This window comes from Rhopalosiphum padi, chromosome 3, assembly GCF_020882245.1.
Source record: "Rhopalosiphum padi isolate XX-2018 chromosome 3, ASM2088224v1, whole genome shotgun sequence".
Lineage (NCBI taxonomy): Eukaryota > Metazoa > Arthropoda > Insecta > Hemiptera > Aphididae > Rhopalosiphum > Rhopalosiphum padi.
Window position 1 is genome coordinate 60,119,205 of NC_083599.1, and position 17,694 is coordinate 60,136,898.

Below are 17,694 nucleotides of genomic sequence, written 5' to 3' on the forward strand. Positions count from 1 at the left end.
ACTGATTGTCAGCAAATTTAATCGTGTGCGAGTAATTTTATAATGGTACATTAAATACTTCGTAAAAAATATAATATCTTAGTTGTGACAAATCACCCACATGTCTGCACCCACTGCAGTCTTTCATTATTGTTCCACACCTGCTCAGATGAACTTCATAAAATTATATTATAAAATACAAATACCTAAAATAATATTTTCCTTAATATTTCTTTGGTCTTAGGAAATCGACATTTTTGGATTTAGTCAACTTAGTTAACTTTTCAAATTAGCGATTTGAAAATTTGAAAATTCCTATACGTCATGTTAAGTTGAGTTTGATAATTACGAGTATTACAGAAATCGGATTATAAATATATTAATTATATTTTAAGTACATAATAAATGACTTAGATTTTAGAATCATTAAATTCATAATCATTTAAAGAATTTAATGAAATTAATAATAATTATACCATTTTACTTTTTTTGACTTAGGTATTTTTTTTTTTCGTGACATAATAATATTATACCGTTTAGAATCAAATCAATTATTACGTTTAGATCATAATATTAAGCTCTTTCTACCTCGGAAGAATAAAGACGTCGTAGTATCATCGTTCGGATAAAAATAATAATAAATAAAACAATAATAATCAAACGAATATAATAATTTTTTTTTAGCGTGTTACACTTATTAATTATATAATTTATAGGTAATATATATTACCTATACAATAATAATACTATAATATATTTAATATTTATACAGTGAAGCCTCCTATAATGAACGCCTCTAAGGCTATAAATAGCGGGCACCTCCAAATAGAGAATATTTTTAGGGAATAAACTACAAGTTTTCCAAAAAATGAACCATCTCAATTTGAATTAATAACACCAAAGAATTAAAACCATATCAAATTTTAATCAGTCTTTTACTAACTAGGTATATTGCTAATTGCTATTGCAGCTATATACTCATATTGTTATAATTACTTATTATTTATATGTCACCACTATTATTGTTAGCATTCTTAGATAACTAAATTATAATTAAAGTACCTATGGGTGTTCAAGAAATGAAATATAAAAAGTAAATATATCTCTATGCAGTATGCCCTGTGCAGTATAAAGTACCAATGGTACTGATGATAAAATATACTTTTGGGTTTGGATCGTATGTTATATTGCTGAACCGGGTCACCGCGGGGAGAAAAGTTAAATTTTGCTGTACCCGTGGTCTAAAATGGATATTATTTTGAACTGAAATAGGCATGGTCAAAAGCATAAATACCATAACACCTTGACTTGACCAAACTTTCAGTATATGGACTATGGAGTCGCTGGGGCAAACTGCCGTTTCTTGTATACATAATGTTATATTATTTAAAAGATGTTGACGGGTAGTGTGAGGAAAAATGCCCCACGAGTTTGGCCGGCGATCCATGTTCGACTTCCATAACATTATACTCTATTTTATTATATTTATATAGAATAATATATAAAAATAATTTAAAGAAAATACATAAATATTCTTACATTAGAAAAAAACCTAAGAGTTTCGTGGATATTGGATGTAAAAAATGAAGGTTTAGGATATTATTATAGGAACCGCGGATCTAATGGTAAATATATAATAATTAATAATATTATATTATTATTTATTTTAAAAGATAATAATTTAAATGTTCTTTAAATTGTCATTCACATCGAGACATTTTTATAGTGTTTCACAAAACAAATATTATTATTATATAAATAACAATGCATCATAAACTACGGTCCATACTTATTGCCCAAACACATGTCTAAAAATATATTAATAGTTATTATGAAAATTATTATCGAAACACGCGATTATTTTTTTATTATTGTTATTGCTTGAGATGCCGCCCGACCACCGCGCCTCGTCGATGATAGTTTGACGATTGTCCATTGGTGGAGTTATTGGTAGTAATATTCTTATTATAGTTTGTAAATTATAATAAAATATTGTCATTTCATATTATATGTTTTAATCATTCGTTATTCGTTTGTTCACTTTTTCACATTTACTGTGCATTGAGTTTTGAGTATTGTGTAAAGTTTAATTGTATAGCTGTACCTGCCAAAACGAAACCTGAAGCTTAATTGATTTATCTAACAGTAAGTATTTATTGATTTTTAATATTAATAATATTAATGTACCTACTAAAAATAATACCTAAGTAATATTATGGGACCATCCAACTCATCAAATTTTCTTTGGTTTAAATTATAGTACATACAATGACGAAAAAAATTATACACTAAAATTTATGTGTCATTATCCTTTCGCTAGTTACGATGATTTTTAATATTTCACGTGACGTCTCAGATTCGTTCGCCGCGGCGGCGGCCATATAATATAATACACAGCAATATTTATTCGTTTTTCAGTTTTTAGTTTAACGTAAAGTAATTGCAAATGATCTTATTTTATTTTTCGAATAATCTAACCAAATGTATTAGTACCTATCATAATCTATCTATTCGTATAATTTTATTTAATATTGGTTTATTATTAATGAAATAGTAACAATTATATTATAAATTATAATACACCACTGTCATAACTCATAAAACTACTGCACAAACTATCCATCACCTATACTTACGAAATTTTATAAAAACTCCCATATTGGGTTTGTCATAGGTTCTGTATAATTTCGAATTATTTTATCATAGCTATTATGAAGTAGGTACTTATGAGAAAAAAATGTAAGTTTTAATATATCAAGAAAAATCGTCATTTGAGCAAATAAAACAATATTATGCAAGCGCAACCCCTCGCCTACTTCTAATATTAGCTATATGAGTTAAAACTAAATAATAGCCAGTTTAGGCGTCAAAAATCTGTAGGTAACGATGTCACGATCGTCAAAATAATATTACACACGTTTACTACATGTATGGTCAATTCGTAATATAATTTATTTATAAGTGTTTTTTTTTTAAAGATTAAACCTAAATGTGATATAAATATATAATTATACGAATGGAAATATTATGAGGTGCTTTTATAAATAAATTTAGTTAAATTAATCGAAAAAAAATGTTTATTAGCAGTTACTTTACGTTAAACAAAAAACGGATAAATATTTCCATGTATTATAATAATATTATATATGGTCGCCGATGCGGTAAACGAATTCATGACAATGTCAAAACTCACCGTGATTAGCAAACGAATGTCTTACATGAATTTTAGTTGTATCATTATCCTAGTTAGACTCTATTCTATTTATTATGGTAATAAAATAATTAATAATTTTTTGAATTGGTTTTTCCTTTAAAATAATTATTATAGGTAATATTTGTAACATTTACAAGCAATATTCCAAGATATTAAAACATAAATTATATATGCACCTTAACATGCATAGGTATTAAGAGGGAATTTTTGAAATTGTATATGTAAAAAAATGTATTATTTCTCAAGTTGGTTTAAACTACTTTAACTAGTTACTAGTTAGGTTAGGTCAAAATGTACTAGAAAAGTAGGAACTGCCATTGATTAACATTTGTCAAAATACACTATCCTTCATAACAATATTTAAAAAATAGTACAAAACAAATAATTATATGAATTTGTAAGTTATACTAAATCCAAACTATATGGTATTAGTGTATTACTAAATTATTTTTGTGTTTGTCCATTTTAAAATGTGCCTAATGTCTATTTATACAATGATTATTTTTTAAATACATTTGTTATGACTGAAAAAAAATGTATTTCTAAATAATACTTTTTTTTGATAAATAATAAATTATATAATTTATTATTTTATATATTTTTTTAACATTAAAATTATATAATTTTATATGTATATTGTAAACCCATATATTCTAAGAGATTTTGATTATAGTTAATATTATACTAGTAAATATAATACTTTAAAAGTAAAATATTTAAATAATTTAAAAATTATCCATAATACCTATTTTAATTAAACAGTACCTATTAGAAATTTTATTTGATGATAAAATGATTCAAGAAAAATCTAAATAGTAGGTACCTATTTTATTTTTTTAAGTACTTTATGGGTATCACTAAGTATTTTTAAATTTTATTTCAATTACTTTTAATATGGGTAGTTAATTTTATTCTATTTTACTGTTAATTTTATGCTTTACCTAACATAATATATAAATATTGTAATTGAATAATACTATTAGGTGTGTATTGGATGAATTATTATTGAAATTAGCATTTTTTTTTTTTAGTATAATAAATAATAAGTACTAAATAATAGGTACTAGAATGAGATTTATTTTATTTTAGTTTAGTTTACTAATTCATACTATCTATACTACTATTTACTAATTTATTTTATATTATCTACTCTATTGATACAACTGTAGATATTGGAATATTATAGTGTGTTGTATTTTTATATGGGACTATGTATACATATTTTGCTGATTTCCATAGGATGTTATAATTTAGGGCTTAGGGCTAAATAGTATATTGTTATTAAGGAACCAAAGTTTTACTTGAGTTATTTAGATGAGTGATTTAATATGAGTATAATGTTATAATGTTTGTAAATATATTATATTACACAATATACCACAATAGGTATCTTATTATTTTATCTACAAATCAAATAAAGATACATAAAAAGTATAAAATATATTTCTACTAATTTCTTTAATAATGAAATAGTTGATAAATTATACTAGCATCAATAAGAACATTGATAGACATTTATGTATTTTTTTCTTGTATAGAGATGCCTAAAATTAATAAAATTTCAAGGAGAAATTCATCAAATGTTTCATTGCGTACTCGTAGGAGAATTATTCAAATGCAAAATCAAGATGCAAAAATGGCAAACAATTTAGTCCAATCCTCTACAGGAAACTCATTCAAATCACCACTTCATGCAGCACATATATCTGCAAACTCTTCTATACTTTCAGATAATAATGAAACACAATTTTCTGACAATAAATTATTTAATTCTGATAATACTGTTGAAACACAATTTTTTGACAGTACCTTATTACTTTCTGATAATAACGTCAATAATGTGTCTTTTACATCTCCACTCTTTTCATCGAATGTTGAAATACTTACAAATGTTAATAATGTATCTATTCAATCTGAATTGAAAGAATGGGCAGTTAAATGTAAAATACCACAGTGTCATTTGAATGAATTATTAGTTATTCTAAGAAAGCATAAAGGTTTTGAAGAGCTTCCCAAAGACTCAAGAACTCTTCTTCAAACTCCTAAAATTAACACTAACCAAATCCGTCTTGTCAATCCAAATGGAAAATATTTTCATTTTGGCTTAACTAACTATTTACTTACTTTTTTTTCAAATTTAAATTATATTCCAAATGAAATACAATTAGTTATTGGTGTTGATGGACTTCCAATATCTCATAGCAGTAACAGTCAACTTTGGCCAATTTTAGCATATGTTAAACCCGATAGTTACATAAAAACAAAAAAGGTATTTCCTATTGGTCTATTTTGGGGGAAAAGCAAACCAACAGATGTTAATGAATTTCTTTATGATTTCATAGTTGAAACTAAACTATTATTAACTGATGGCCTTAAAATTAATCAAACATCAGTTCCAGTAAGCATTTTTGCAATATGTTGTGATGCACCTGCCAAGTCATTCATGACAAAAACAAAAGGTCATACAGGACTTGCTTCTTGTTCAAAATGTACACAAGAAGGTGTATTTTTATGTAATCGTACTTGTTTCCCATACAAAGAAAATATGTCAACTTTGAGAACTCATGATAGTTTTGTTTTAAGAACCCACGAAGATTATCATATTACAAATATAAATACCATACTTTTAGACTTGCCTAATTTTAATATTGTAGAAAAATTTTCGTTGGATTACATGCATCTAACATGCTTAGGAGTAATGCGCAAACTTATCTTATTATGGATGAAAGGACCATTATCAGTCCGCCTTCCAAGCTCTAAGATTAAATTAATTTCATCCAATTTACGTTCCATTAAAAATAATATTCCAGTTGAATTTTGTAGAAAACCCAGGGACTTGGAAGAAATTTGTCGATGGAAAGCCACTGAGCTTCGGCAATTTTTAATTTATTCTGGACCTTTGGTACTAAAAAATTGTTTATCTGAAAAATGTTATATGAATTTTATGGTTTTTCATATTTCTATGGTAATATTAATAAGTCCTAATTTAGGCAAATATTTAGAATTCGCACAAGGTCTTTTAAATTATTTTGTTAAATCTTTTCAAGTAATTTATGGTAAACATTTGATTTCCCATAATATACACGGATTATTACACTTATGTCAGGATTATAAATTATTTGGTCCATTGGATAATGTAAGTTGTTTTCCGTTTGAGAATTTCATGAAAACATTTAAGGCCATGTTAAGAAAACATGAAAAACCCTTAGAACAAATTGTGAAACGCTTCAAAGAAATTGACATTAACACCAATAATAATCCTGATACATATCAAGATGAAAACCCCATTTTAAAAAGTCAACATAATAATGGTCCTCTACCAAATACTATACTTCAAGGAAATCAGTATAAAACCCTGATTTTAACTAACAAATTAATAACTATAAAAATTGATAAAGACTCTGATTCCTATTTTGGTACATTGAATAATGATGTAGTTAAAGTTTTCAATATTATAAAAGATTTAAATACTGGACAGATTTTAATTGTAGGAAAAATATTTACTAAAAAAACTTTATTTTATCAAAATCCAATTAAATCCAAAAAATTGAATGTTTTTATTGTAAATAAATTATCTGACGATTTTAAGTTATATTGTATAAATGATATTATTAAAAAATATTTAGTTTTTAAATCTTATGGTAATGACTGTAATAATAATATTGCTATGCCTATATTACATACTAATGATAACGAATAAGAACTTAGTTCTGTAATTATTATTATATTTGGCCAACAAACATTATTATTTTATTAAATAGCCTAAAAGATTTTAAATATTATATATCATATAAACTTTTTAATTTGTTATAATAGGTTATAGTTCATAAGAACTTAATGAATATTAATTATAAATTATGTATATTATTTTGATATTGTCTGTATAACTGTTGTATAAACTTAATAAAACCTTTTTATTTCAATATATCAACTATCTTTTATTGATTTGTGTAGGTAAAATCCTAACGGTGTAACATGGTGTATTCTATTGTAATATTCAGTAAAGAAAATTCTGTATCTGCAGTTCCATCTTGTTGGTATGATGCATTATTGGGTAAATGTGCTTGGCCCAAATCATCTATGTATTCTTTGGCAATGATAAATAAATTAATAAGTAGACGATCTCCTTACAATGCAGTTGAATTTGATTTATTTGAAGCGAGAGAGCTTAAAAGAAATATTGGTAAGCTGCTTTAATTTAAACTTAAACGTCTATACAATTATATAATTTGTAATTATACATTTGAAGTGCCTATTTATTTTGATTACCAATATTGTTATTACTAGCATCACTCTCTGAAGCACAATCTAAAGTAAAAGTTGCTACGATTACTTCAGATATTTCTGAACATGAAAATACCAACAGAAAAAAAAGAAAAATGAAACGCTTAAATGAAACTGTTATTTCTAATAACAGTATTAAAAAATTAAAAGAAAAACCAATTGAAATGGAAGTTCCTCAATATAATAGTCCTACAAAATCATCAAGTGCATCAGAATTTGGTAAGTTTTTATACCTATTATGTATTAATACTTATTTAAATTATCCTTATACCTTTTACTTTTTTAAATTATTTAAGTTTTTCCTAGATATAATACAAAGGACTTTTATTATGGTTTTCAGTGTTCTGAACTTTATCATAAATATCTTGTGTCTTAATGATATTATTTTTATTCTTGATACTATATTATACTATAGTTAACTCCAATATTTAACCAAAATTAAATTTAACCTTTTTGTAAGCAATATTAGAATTTATATGTTGAAATTTTAGATGATTCAGACAAAGACGTTTCATATGAACCATTCACAAAATCTCTTTCATCTGATAAAAGTATTTCAGGTTCAGATACATCACCTGTAGTAAAGTTAGCATCATCATTAGTCATTCCAAAAAACAATAAATTATTGTTTAATAATATTGAAAAACTACATAGAGATTCATCAAGTAAATAAATATTTAAAAAAAAAAATAATAAAAACTTATAACTGTTTTTATAATATATTATTTTTAAATACTATTGTATAGTTTCTTCAATTGATGGAATAGAGGTTCTACAACCTGAACTGGTTCTACAACATTATAATAATAGTAATGACACTAATAATGATGGATTAATTGGTACAATAAAAACATTGGGTAAGTACATAATCATGTATGGTGTATTGGTGTCAAGTAAAATTAATTTTAAATATTTTTTTTTAGAGCATAAATTAGAATCTGTTGAAAAACAAATTGCTGGGTTACGGTATGACAACAGATTATTGTTCGATATTCTTGAGAGAATCGAACATAAAATTGATAAACCTGCAATGACGGCTTCAATCAATCATACAAATCAATCTTTAATAGACCAACCATTTATTAAAACTATCAATACTGAGGATGAATTACAAGCATTGGAAGCTAAACTAATAAACCCTGATCAAAACAATGAATTTAGGTCTCAATTAGTAAGTGATATATTTTTATTTGAATAGTGTTATACATTGTGATTGTAAAAACTTGAAAATCTAAAGCATTTTTATTATAGTTTCATATGTAGTGGTTCAAAAATGTACATTTTATAATTCTATTTTTTCAGATTACTGAAATTACTTGGTCAATGGGTAAAGACGTAAAACATTCAGTTAAACGCATATTCGAAAAATTATTTAACGACGAAATTCTATGTGTATATTCATTTTATGGCATAAGAAACAAAAAATCTTTTTCCACGTTAAATATTTGTTCCATTATTTTTGGTAAGATATTATATAAAATATAACACCCATTATAATAGGGAATAGTATTAATGTTTTTAGATACATTATATTGAATTATACAATTTGTATATATTATAATGGTGTACCTATACTGTAGGTATATATGCCTATATATTGTACTCATATTTATAATATTATAATGGATGATATACCTATTAATTCTGTTTAACTTTGTTTTTCCTCAATTTGATTTGATGACTGTAATAGTTATGTATCATAAAATCATTGTCTTTCAAAAAAACAGCAATGTAATAGTGCTCCAATATTAGTGTTCTTATTTTCCATTATAAAAATATATAGGTATGTTTCTTATAATAAGTAGTTTTCATAATAGTTAGGTATATACTATAAAGCTAGAAATTGTATATAAATACAACATATTGTGAGTCACTATTATGCTACATATGGAATGGTGGACCATATAATATTAGATAATTTCATTATTATACTATGAGTAAAATAAAAATGTTGCGTTATAATTTATATTCAAATTATCTGATTTCAAAAATAGTGACATGTGTGCCATAACTGTTATAGATTCACCATTCCTGCTAGACTGAGATGAGTACATTTGTGAAATAATAAATAATCTATTTTTCTCATTTTATAATTTTATAGAAGCAATCCGCAAAGAGATAAAATTTAAGAATGTTCAACATAAAGAAATAGAAGATTGCATACAAAAATATTTGGCACAACGGCCATTTGTGGTGAAAAGAAAAAAAGTTACAATGCTAACAAACATTGCAGATGATGATCTATTATTACAGCAATAACTTTTAAATATTGATAAATAGGACACTATACTAGCATGCACTATCTCTGTCTTACAAACACATGACATAGCAAATTGTACATTCTAAATAATATATTTAACTCCCTTATGATTAATATTACACTAATTTACCTAATATTAAATTTAAAAGTAAAAATATTTTTTATGAACCTCATAAGTTTTTTAATAACTGTAATATTAAGCATAAAGAAGTTGATATGGATTATTCAGAATGTACAATTTGCTATGTTATGCTATATTATGTTAAGGTGAAACAGTGCATGTAAGCATAGCGTTCTAGCTCTTAATGTATAATATTATTATTTGTTGTTAAAAAGTTTCAAATATTTTATAAGTATCAAAAGTAATATAATTTGATATATTATTATATATTTATATGGTATACAAAAATTAAGTATTATTTTATTTTATATTTATTTTTTATTGTATGATAAAGGTATCATATTTTTTTTTGATATATTATATATATAAAAATATACTATTCTATATTATATTAATTTTTTATTATAATATGATAGAGGTATCATATTAATTTTTTTGATATATTATATATAGTATATACAAAAATTAAGTATTATATTATTTTATATTTATTTTTTATTATATGATAACAGTATTATATACTATCATGTCATTTTTTTTTTTTGATCTATTAATTTTTACAAAACAATAAATTTTATGATAATAAAACTATAATTTTGTTTATTATTTATTAAGTAGGTATATTATTATTATATTTTAATTCTTTGTAGAAATAGCCACGTTTAGTACATTTTGATAAATCTGATGAGGAAATGTTTTTCCTGGATTTAGTTATTGTGTGGGTATATATATTTTTTATTATATATAGTATATACTATTATACTATATTATGTTAACAAAACTATAAAAAAATTTTAATGATTGATGCTTTTTATTAATTCATCAGTTATGAAGTTCAGCTATGAACATTGAATGCATATTGAATACAAAATTAAAAATATCAATCCAATATTTGGTCAATTATTAATTTTAAATATTATAAAAATGTTGATGAAGCAATGTTATTGGAATAATTTATGAATATTAAACATTATTCAAGCAATATTCATTCAAGATTATTTTCAATATCTATTTAATATTGGAACAAAATATCAATGCATGATTGTAAATTCAATATTAAATCCATAATTTTAGGTGGCCAAATAAAATTGCTAGGATATTGCATGGATATTAAAAAATTTACATTCAACTCGCATGTAATATCCATTCAATTTCATCATTTAAAATTAATTGTTCATACAATATCGAAACAACATTTTTTTGCTGTCTGGGAATAGGATGATGTAAATATCCAATTAAAAATAATATGGGTTTCTATTTTATGGACTGGATAGAATAATATAGCGAGAGGTACACGGTACACATCGTAAACCTAAAAACTACTTACAAATCCTTGCTTAATTTTTTTTTTTTTAATTCTTAATTGTAATAGATCAAATGCATATTAAATATTTTTATATCTTATACCTTTAAGTGACGCCAGACAATGTTTGTGTTGAAGTTAGAAAGTTTTAAAAACATAAACAAAATTATTATTTAAAAGTTACATATATACTGAAAAAATAGATACCTATCTAACTCACGAAAAATACCTACAATTACATTATATGAATGTGATATCTATAGATATACTGTATATAGTGCATTTCAAATCAAATAATAAATGATGAGCAGTCTATTTTTAATACCGATTAAGAACTAAAAAAACTATATTGAATATTGATACTACAATTTTAAAGTTTTATAATAATATATTGTTTAAATTTTGTATTGAAATAAATAATTTTGAACTCGCCGTATTATACTCACTATAATATTTTAAACGAAAATAAATGTAGCTTTAACCCAAAATGTATTAATTTCTATACCGGAATTTGATGAGTCTTTATTTTCTCAACTGATTATGTACCTACTCGTTAATTTCAAAAGTTATTATCTGTAGTGATTGAGTGATAAGTACTTATATAATAATAACCGTTCATTAAAAAAAAGTACAGCTAAATAACATGTTCACAGACAGTACTTTATCTCTATTAATAGGAAAGAGAAAAAAAATACTATGTTAGCCATGCATATGATAATAATTAAGGTAAAGTGTAGTGATGATTTTATTATTTTATCAATTTATATTATACTTGTATAACTTACGTATTCGATTGAAATACAATTATCTATTTCGTATAGCATATATATTTATAATAACTTTATAAAATACTCTACACCTAATTTATTTAATTAAGTAATCACTAATCAGTTTAATATCGGCGTTTTCTTTTTATTATATTTTTAAATAATGATCGATTTCCTATCTTTTATTATTTTAGTTAAATTTAAAGTTATTTTTAAAATCAATAACTCATCTATATATTTCTATAATGAAGAGTTATCGAAATCTTAGAACTGAAATCTTTTGTGGCGAAAAATTAAAATTTATACATTATTATATTGCCAATAAACGGAAAGGCCGATTTTTGGTAGAAAAATTAAACATCCCTAGTTTCGGCATGGTTTTACTGTCGAAGGTACGTCACAAGACGTATGGTACATACTAATTTCTTTCTTCTCTTTGTTCTCTTTGGTTTTGACTAATTTATTTATATTAGTTATAAACAACTATTATTAACTTATTTTTATATTTCTACACTAATAATAAAATAGTATAATAGGTTGAATTAAATTTCATAAAAAATTACCATATTACATATTACAAATAATGAATATAAATATATAATTATTATTATATTACATCATACATTCATACATGATAAATAACAAATATACCCTACATAGAATAGTGTGAATACCCAAGTTCATAGTATAAATAGTTTAAAAATATCGGGAATCATCAAAAACGTCTCAAAATCAGGTAAACTAAAAGTTTTCGGCAAAGATTCTATATGATTAAGGGGCCGCTACACCAGCATTTGTTTTCTCTGTCTATCTCCCACATAATATAGGAACAAAGATACTCCGTATTTCCATGATTACGATTCTCTGGTTCAGTTTAGGGCAAAAGCACCTATAATATATTTTATAAAGAAGAGTATGCATTAATTATTTAAATGGATAGATTTTTAATATTTACATTTTTGAATAAATTATTAATACTTATATTTATAAAAAATGTAAATATTAAAATCTATCCAGTCAATGCATAGGAAATACTCTTCTTTATAAAATATATAATAGGTGCTTTTGTCCTAAACTGAACCGGAGAGTCGTAATTGTGGAAATACGGAGTATCTTTATTCCTATATCATGGGAGAGATGGACAGAGAAAACAAATGCTGGTGTAGCGGCCCCTTAATATTTTTTTGAATTACAGCAAAATAACTAAAATCATTATTTCCATATTGATTATAATAAACCTAGTGAAGCATATAGTCAACTAGTAAGAGCAAAATAATACATGAAATATTTTATTAATTAAAAGTAGTTAACATAATGCATTGAGCTAATTTTAGTGTAAAATGCAAATTACAATATTACCATCAGGCAACGACCACATAAAATGTACCCTTAAAGAGTCAGTATACAGTACAATATAATCTCAAGTGTTTAGTTTGTTATACAAAATAATACTTGATTAACTTTAATTTACGGTAAGTCATACTATATATTATTGTAAGTGAATGAATTAGATAACATTTGAAGTTAGTTAAATTAAAATTATATTTGTAACTAAATTTGTAGTTAAACTAACTATTATTTTACTTAATCTAACATAAGTTAGGTTAAGTAGTGCCTAATAATTTAGCTATTTGTGTATTAGTTATTTGAACATACTTATATAGTTATTAAAAGTAAAAAAAGTGGTAAAAAAGGCAAGTACATTTTGTACATTAGGTATCGTATTAGCCGATATGATGGATGCGTTAAATTACTTAAATTTGAAAATACAAAAAAAACGATTTTGAACGGGGACAATCTATCAATCGATATCACTGATTATTTTTGATATTGCTATTCGATAAACTAATTTATTTTTCTATTAATAATATAATAGCCAATTGACCGAAAACATTGCATTTTAACGTGTTATTGTGTGTAAAAAATATAACAAGTTAATTTAATTTAGGTATAGCCGTATAGGTAAGTATTTGTAAATTCTATGTCTCAGCGAATAATGTTTCTGAATTATGACAAAATATTGAATATCGTTACTCATACTTTAAGTATGTAATTTAATGCAAATTTAAAGTTTAAATGTTTCTAGAAAAAAAATCATGCTTTAATATTTTTCAATTTATTTGTTTTCAGATGAACTATTTAAAATGAAATTTTTTTTCGCAATTTTAGAATAAATCGAAATTCAAATACATACAAAAATAAATTCTGCCTAAGTATTTTAAATATTCGTATATATCCATAAAACAATTTATGTAGTATCTTGTATTAAATTTTTAACTTTTTTCGTAGTGAAAAGTTATAAAAAATTTTATAGAATAAAACTAGGCAATTTCAAATTTCTAATATCTAGCTGTAAATAACTCAAAAAGAGAATAAATATTTTGATACATAGAGTCATAGAAAATTATCATAAAAACATTTAGCAAAAATTTCAAGTATCTACTGGTATTTTTGAATTACAACTAATTATAACCTTTGGCTATTTTTTTGTTTTACCGATTACCAAATTATCGATCACTAATTAGTGCGTGCAGCGCAAATACGCCACACTAATAAAAGTAATAAACTATATATAGGTAACGAGTGGGTGCAGCTATATAAGATAGGTACATACTAATCAAAAAGGCGCATGCAATGTCACACTTTATTTCGGATTTGTTTAACATGTTGCAACCTCTTTAATTATAAATATATTATATAAATTATATAATATCATAGCTATAGCTATAATAGACGGGTGGCTATCAATTGAGTTTCGTGGTTTATTTTCGCGTTTGTATATATACAGGCTGTATGTTCTATATAACTTGTTTCGTTACAATAAATTACGATCGTCATTGGCAGCGGATTCACTCGTTCACTGTACACACGATATTGCGTAGAAGGTATACACCTCTTACCCTGCATTTTACAGCATAATCTTGTGTGTATATTAACAAAGTGCGCGTCATGTAACCATGTACAGAAAGTGACATGGCCAAAAATAATTTTTCGGGGTAATTTTAATATCTACCTATTTTTTTTTTTTTTTGTATTTCTGTCATCACGTTTTTAAACAGAAAATGTGTTCCAACTTTCAACAGTATATTGAGGGTGTGGTTTTTGGTAACATTAATTCTCAATTAGAAATTTGGTTGGAGGGGGGGGGGGTCAAAGATGAAAAATTATCGAACTTTATTTAATAATTTGAAAATAACAATAAAAAGTAGAGGGAAAACTATAACGGAAACATTTACGTAGTATCAGTTTTTGATTAAATCGATTTTGTTTTATTATTATTGTAATTCATAATGGAATAATCGTAGAAATTTTAAATTTTTACTAAATAATAACAATAACATTTTATAGACACAATACAATTTTCAAAGTATTTATGTTTTTGTTGTTTTTGTTGATTTATATGTAGGCATAGACAGTTAAAAAAAGTAATTTTATTTGTGTACAAAATTTTTATTTCTCATTAACAGATTTTTGAAATTTGATTGTAAAACTCTTCATAAGTTGTTGTTTTTGTGACTTATAGTAATTTAAAAATAGCAATAATATACAGTCATGATTTTTTTTAGAAGTGTTTGTTTTCTATACACTATGAAACGTTCAAAATATTTAAATTTATACAAATATTCATATGTAAGGTATAGTACTATAGTTACATATTGGTGGACACCGACTTTTGATTTATACCTATATGATGTTTTTGGTTAAAAATCAGTTCTAACCTATACTGAATTAACAAATAAAATATAATTAAAATAGTCTTTAAAGATATAACTATATAACCCCGTCGACCTTTGTTCTAAATCGTTTTACTTTATTGATTTTAATCAAGTAAGTAAAGTAATTGAAATTAAAAAATGTATTTTAATTTTTTTTGGAAGCTCTGTAGTGAATTAAATATAAAAGATAAAGTTCTGAAAATCTTCACTGCACTTCTCCTAGCAAATATGAATCTAACAAGACCCCAAACAACAAAATCCGCTCTCCGGTCTCGGAGATCTATCTCACTAAATGAAAATGAAAATAAAATACATTATACATATATATTGCATACAATTAATAAATCTCTAAAAATTGAAAATCAAGAAAATGTACATGCCGATCTCTGACTTGGCAAGCGTTTTTCTTATACAATATTAATTTATCAACGGATTACAATTTAAGACTTCCATAGCAACGGCTTACTCAATGACGTGATATGCGTGAAAGGTATATTATACAATAAAAACAAGTTCTTCGTATTTTTCAAAAAATGCCATAATAATATTTTTTCGTGTATTATATTATGAAGCAGCTATATACAATAATCTAATCAAAATAATAGTGAATAACCTATTATAGGAACATTAGGAACAGAATACCTATATGATATATGTACATTTTAGGTATAATGTATATACTATATATTAAATATTTATTTGATTTTAAACTCTAATGTTAATAAATACTAATCAGAAAGTCTGGTTAATGAAATATATTTTTAACTGAATTTAGTTAAGTTGATAGAATCATTTTTTTAAAGTTTAAAGTTTATGGTAAACTAGTTTTCTTTCAATTCAGCTGAGTTATAAAGAGACCAACAGTCAACTTAAAAACTTAAGTTAATTTTTTTAATAATATATATATATATATATATAACAATAATAATAATAATTTAAAATAATAAAAATCATAAATATCATTGAACCAGTATTACATTTACTATACATGAAAATACATTTTGGAAATATAGGTACCTACATATAATGAAGAAAATTATGTAGTATTACCTATTAAGCACACACAATTTTAAGTATAATATTTAAGGATAAACAGATAGATAAACAATATTTTAGATGTACCTATATAATAAAAATATTGCTTTTTTCGAGAATTGTACATAATTAATTATTATTAATAATTTTTATAAGCATATATAATTATTAATTATGATACTTAAAATATGCTTTTATGCTTCATACTGTGTGTAGTATAAAAATAAGTTATTTTTATTGAACAATTCTGGATTACGGAAGCTAGAAGAAATTTAATTGAATTATTAATTTTTAATCATCATATAGTACCTACATACAATATGTATTATATTTATTATTTGATTTTATTGAAAATAACTCATTATTTAATAATTTAATATCAATAAAAATTAATTAATACAAATTAAATTTTAAAAAATTGAAATAACTTAACTTTACCTTTTTAACTTTGTTATACCTAGACTTCTATCGCAACAAACAAGAAAACAAGATAAATAGCTATTGCGTAATTTGTAAAATTATATAAATTAAGATTTATCAGTATTTAATATTAGTTTTATCTTTGACCTATATGTTTAAGTGTTTGACAGAAATTATAATAGTTACATTATTGGACATTGTATGCGCATGTTTAATGGATTTTATTTAGATAATTTTTAGAACAATTTAAATTAAGGTTAGATCCACTATTCGATATTTTAAATTAACTGTGAAATTATATAAAAAAAAAAAAATATTGTTTTGCGTAAACAACTATTTAATAAATAATTATAATGGAATAGTAATAATATATTTTAATTATAATGTAATATCATAAGCTACCCGGTTTTGTCTGTGTACAATTTTAAAATAAATTTTACTTCTTATAAAAAACTTAAAATTAAAAACTATATTTATTATATATATAAATTATTTACATATTTTTTATTTTTTAATACTTCGTACTTAGCATAATATCGTTTTTATTGTAGAAAATAAAACGTTTGTTTTTAAAATAATATTTAGTTTAAAACCT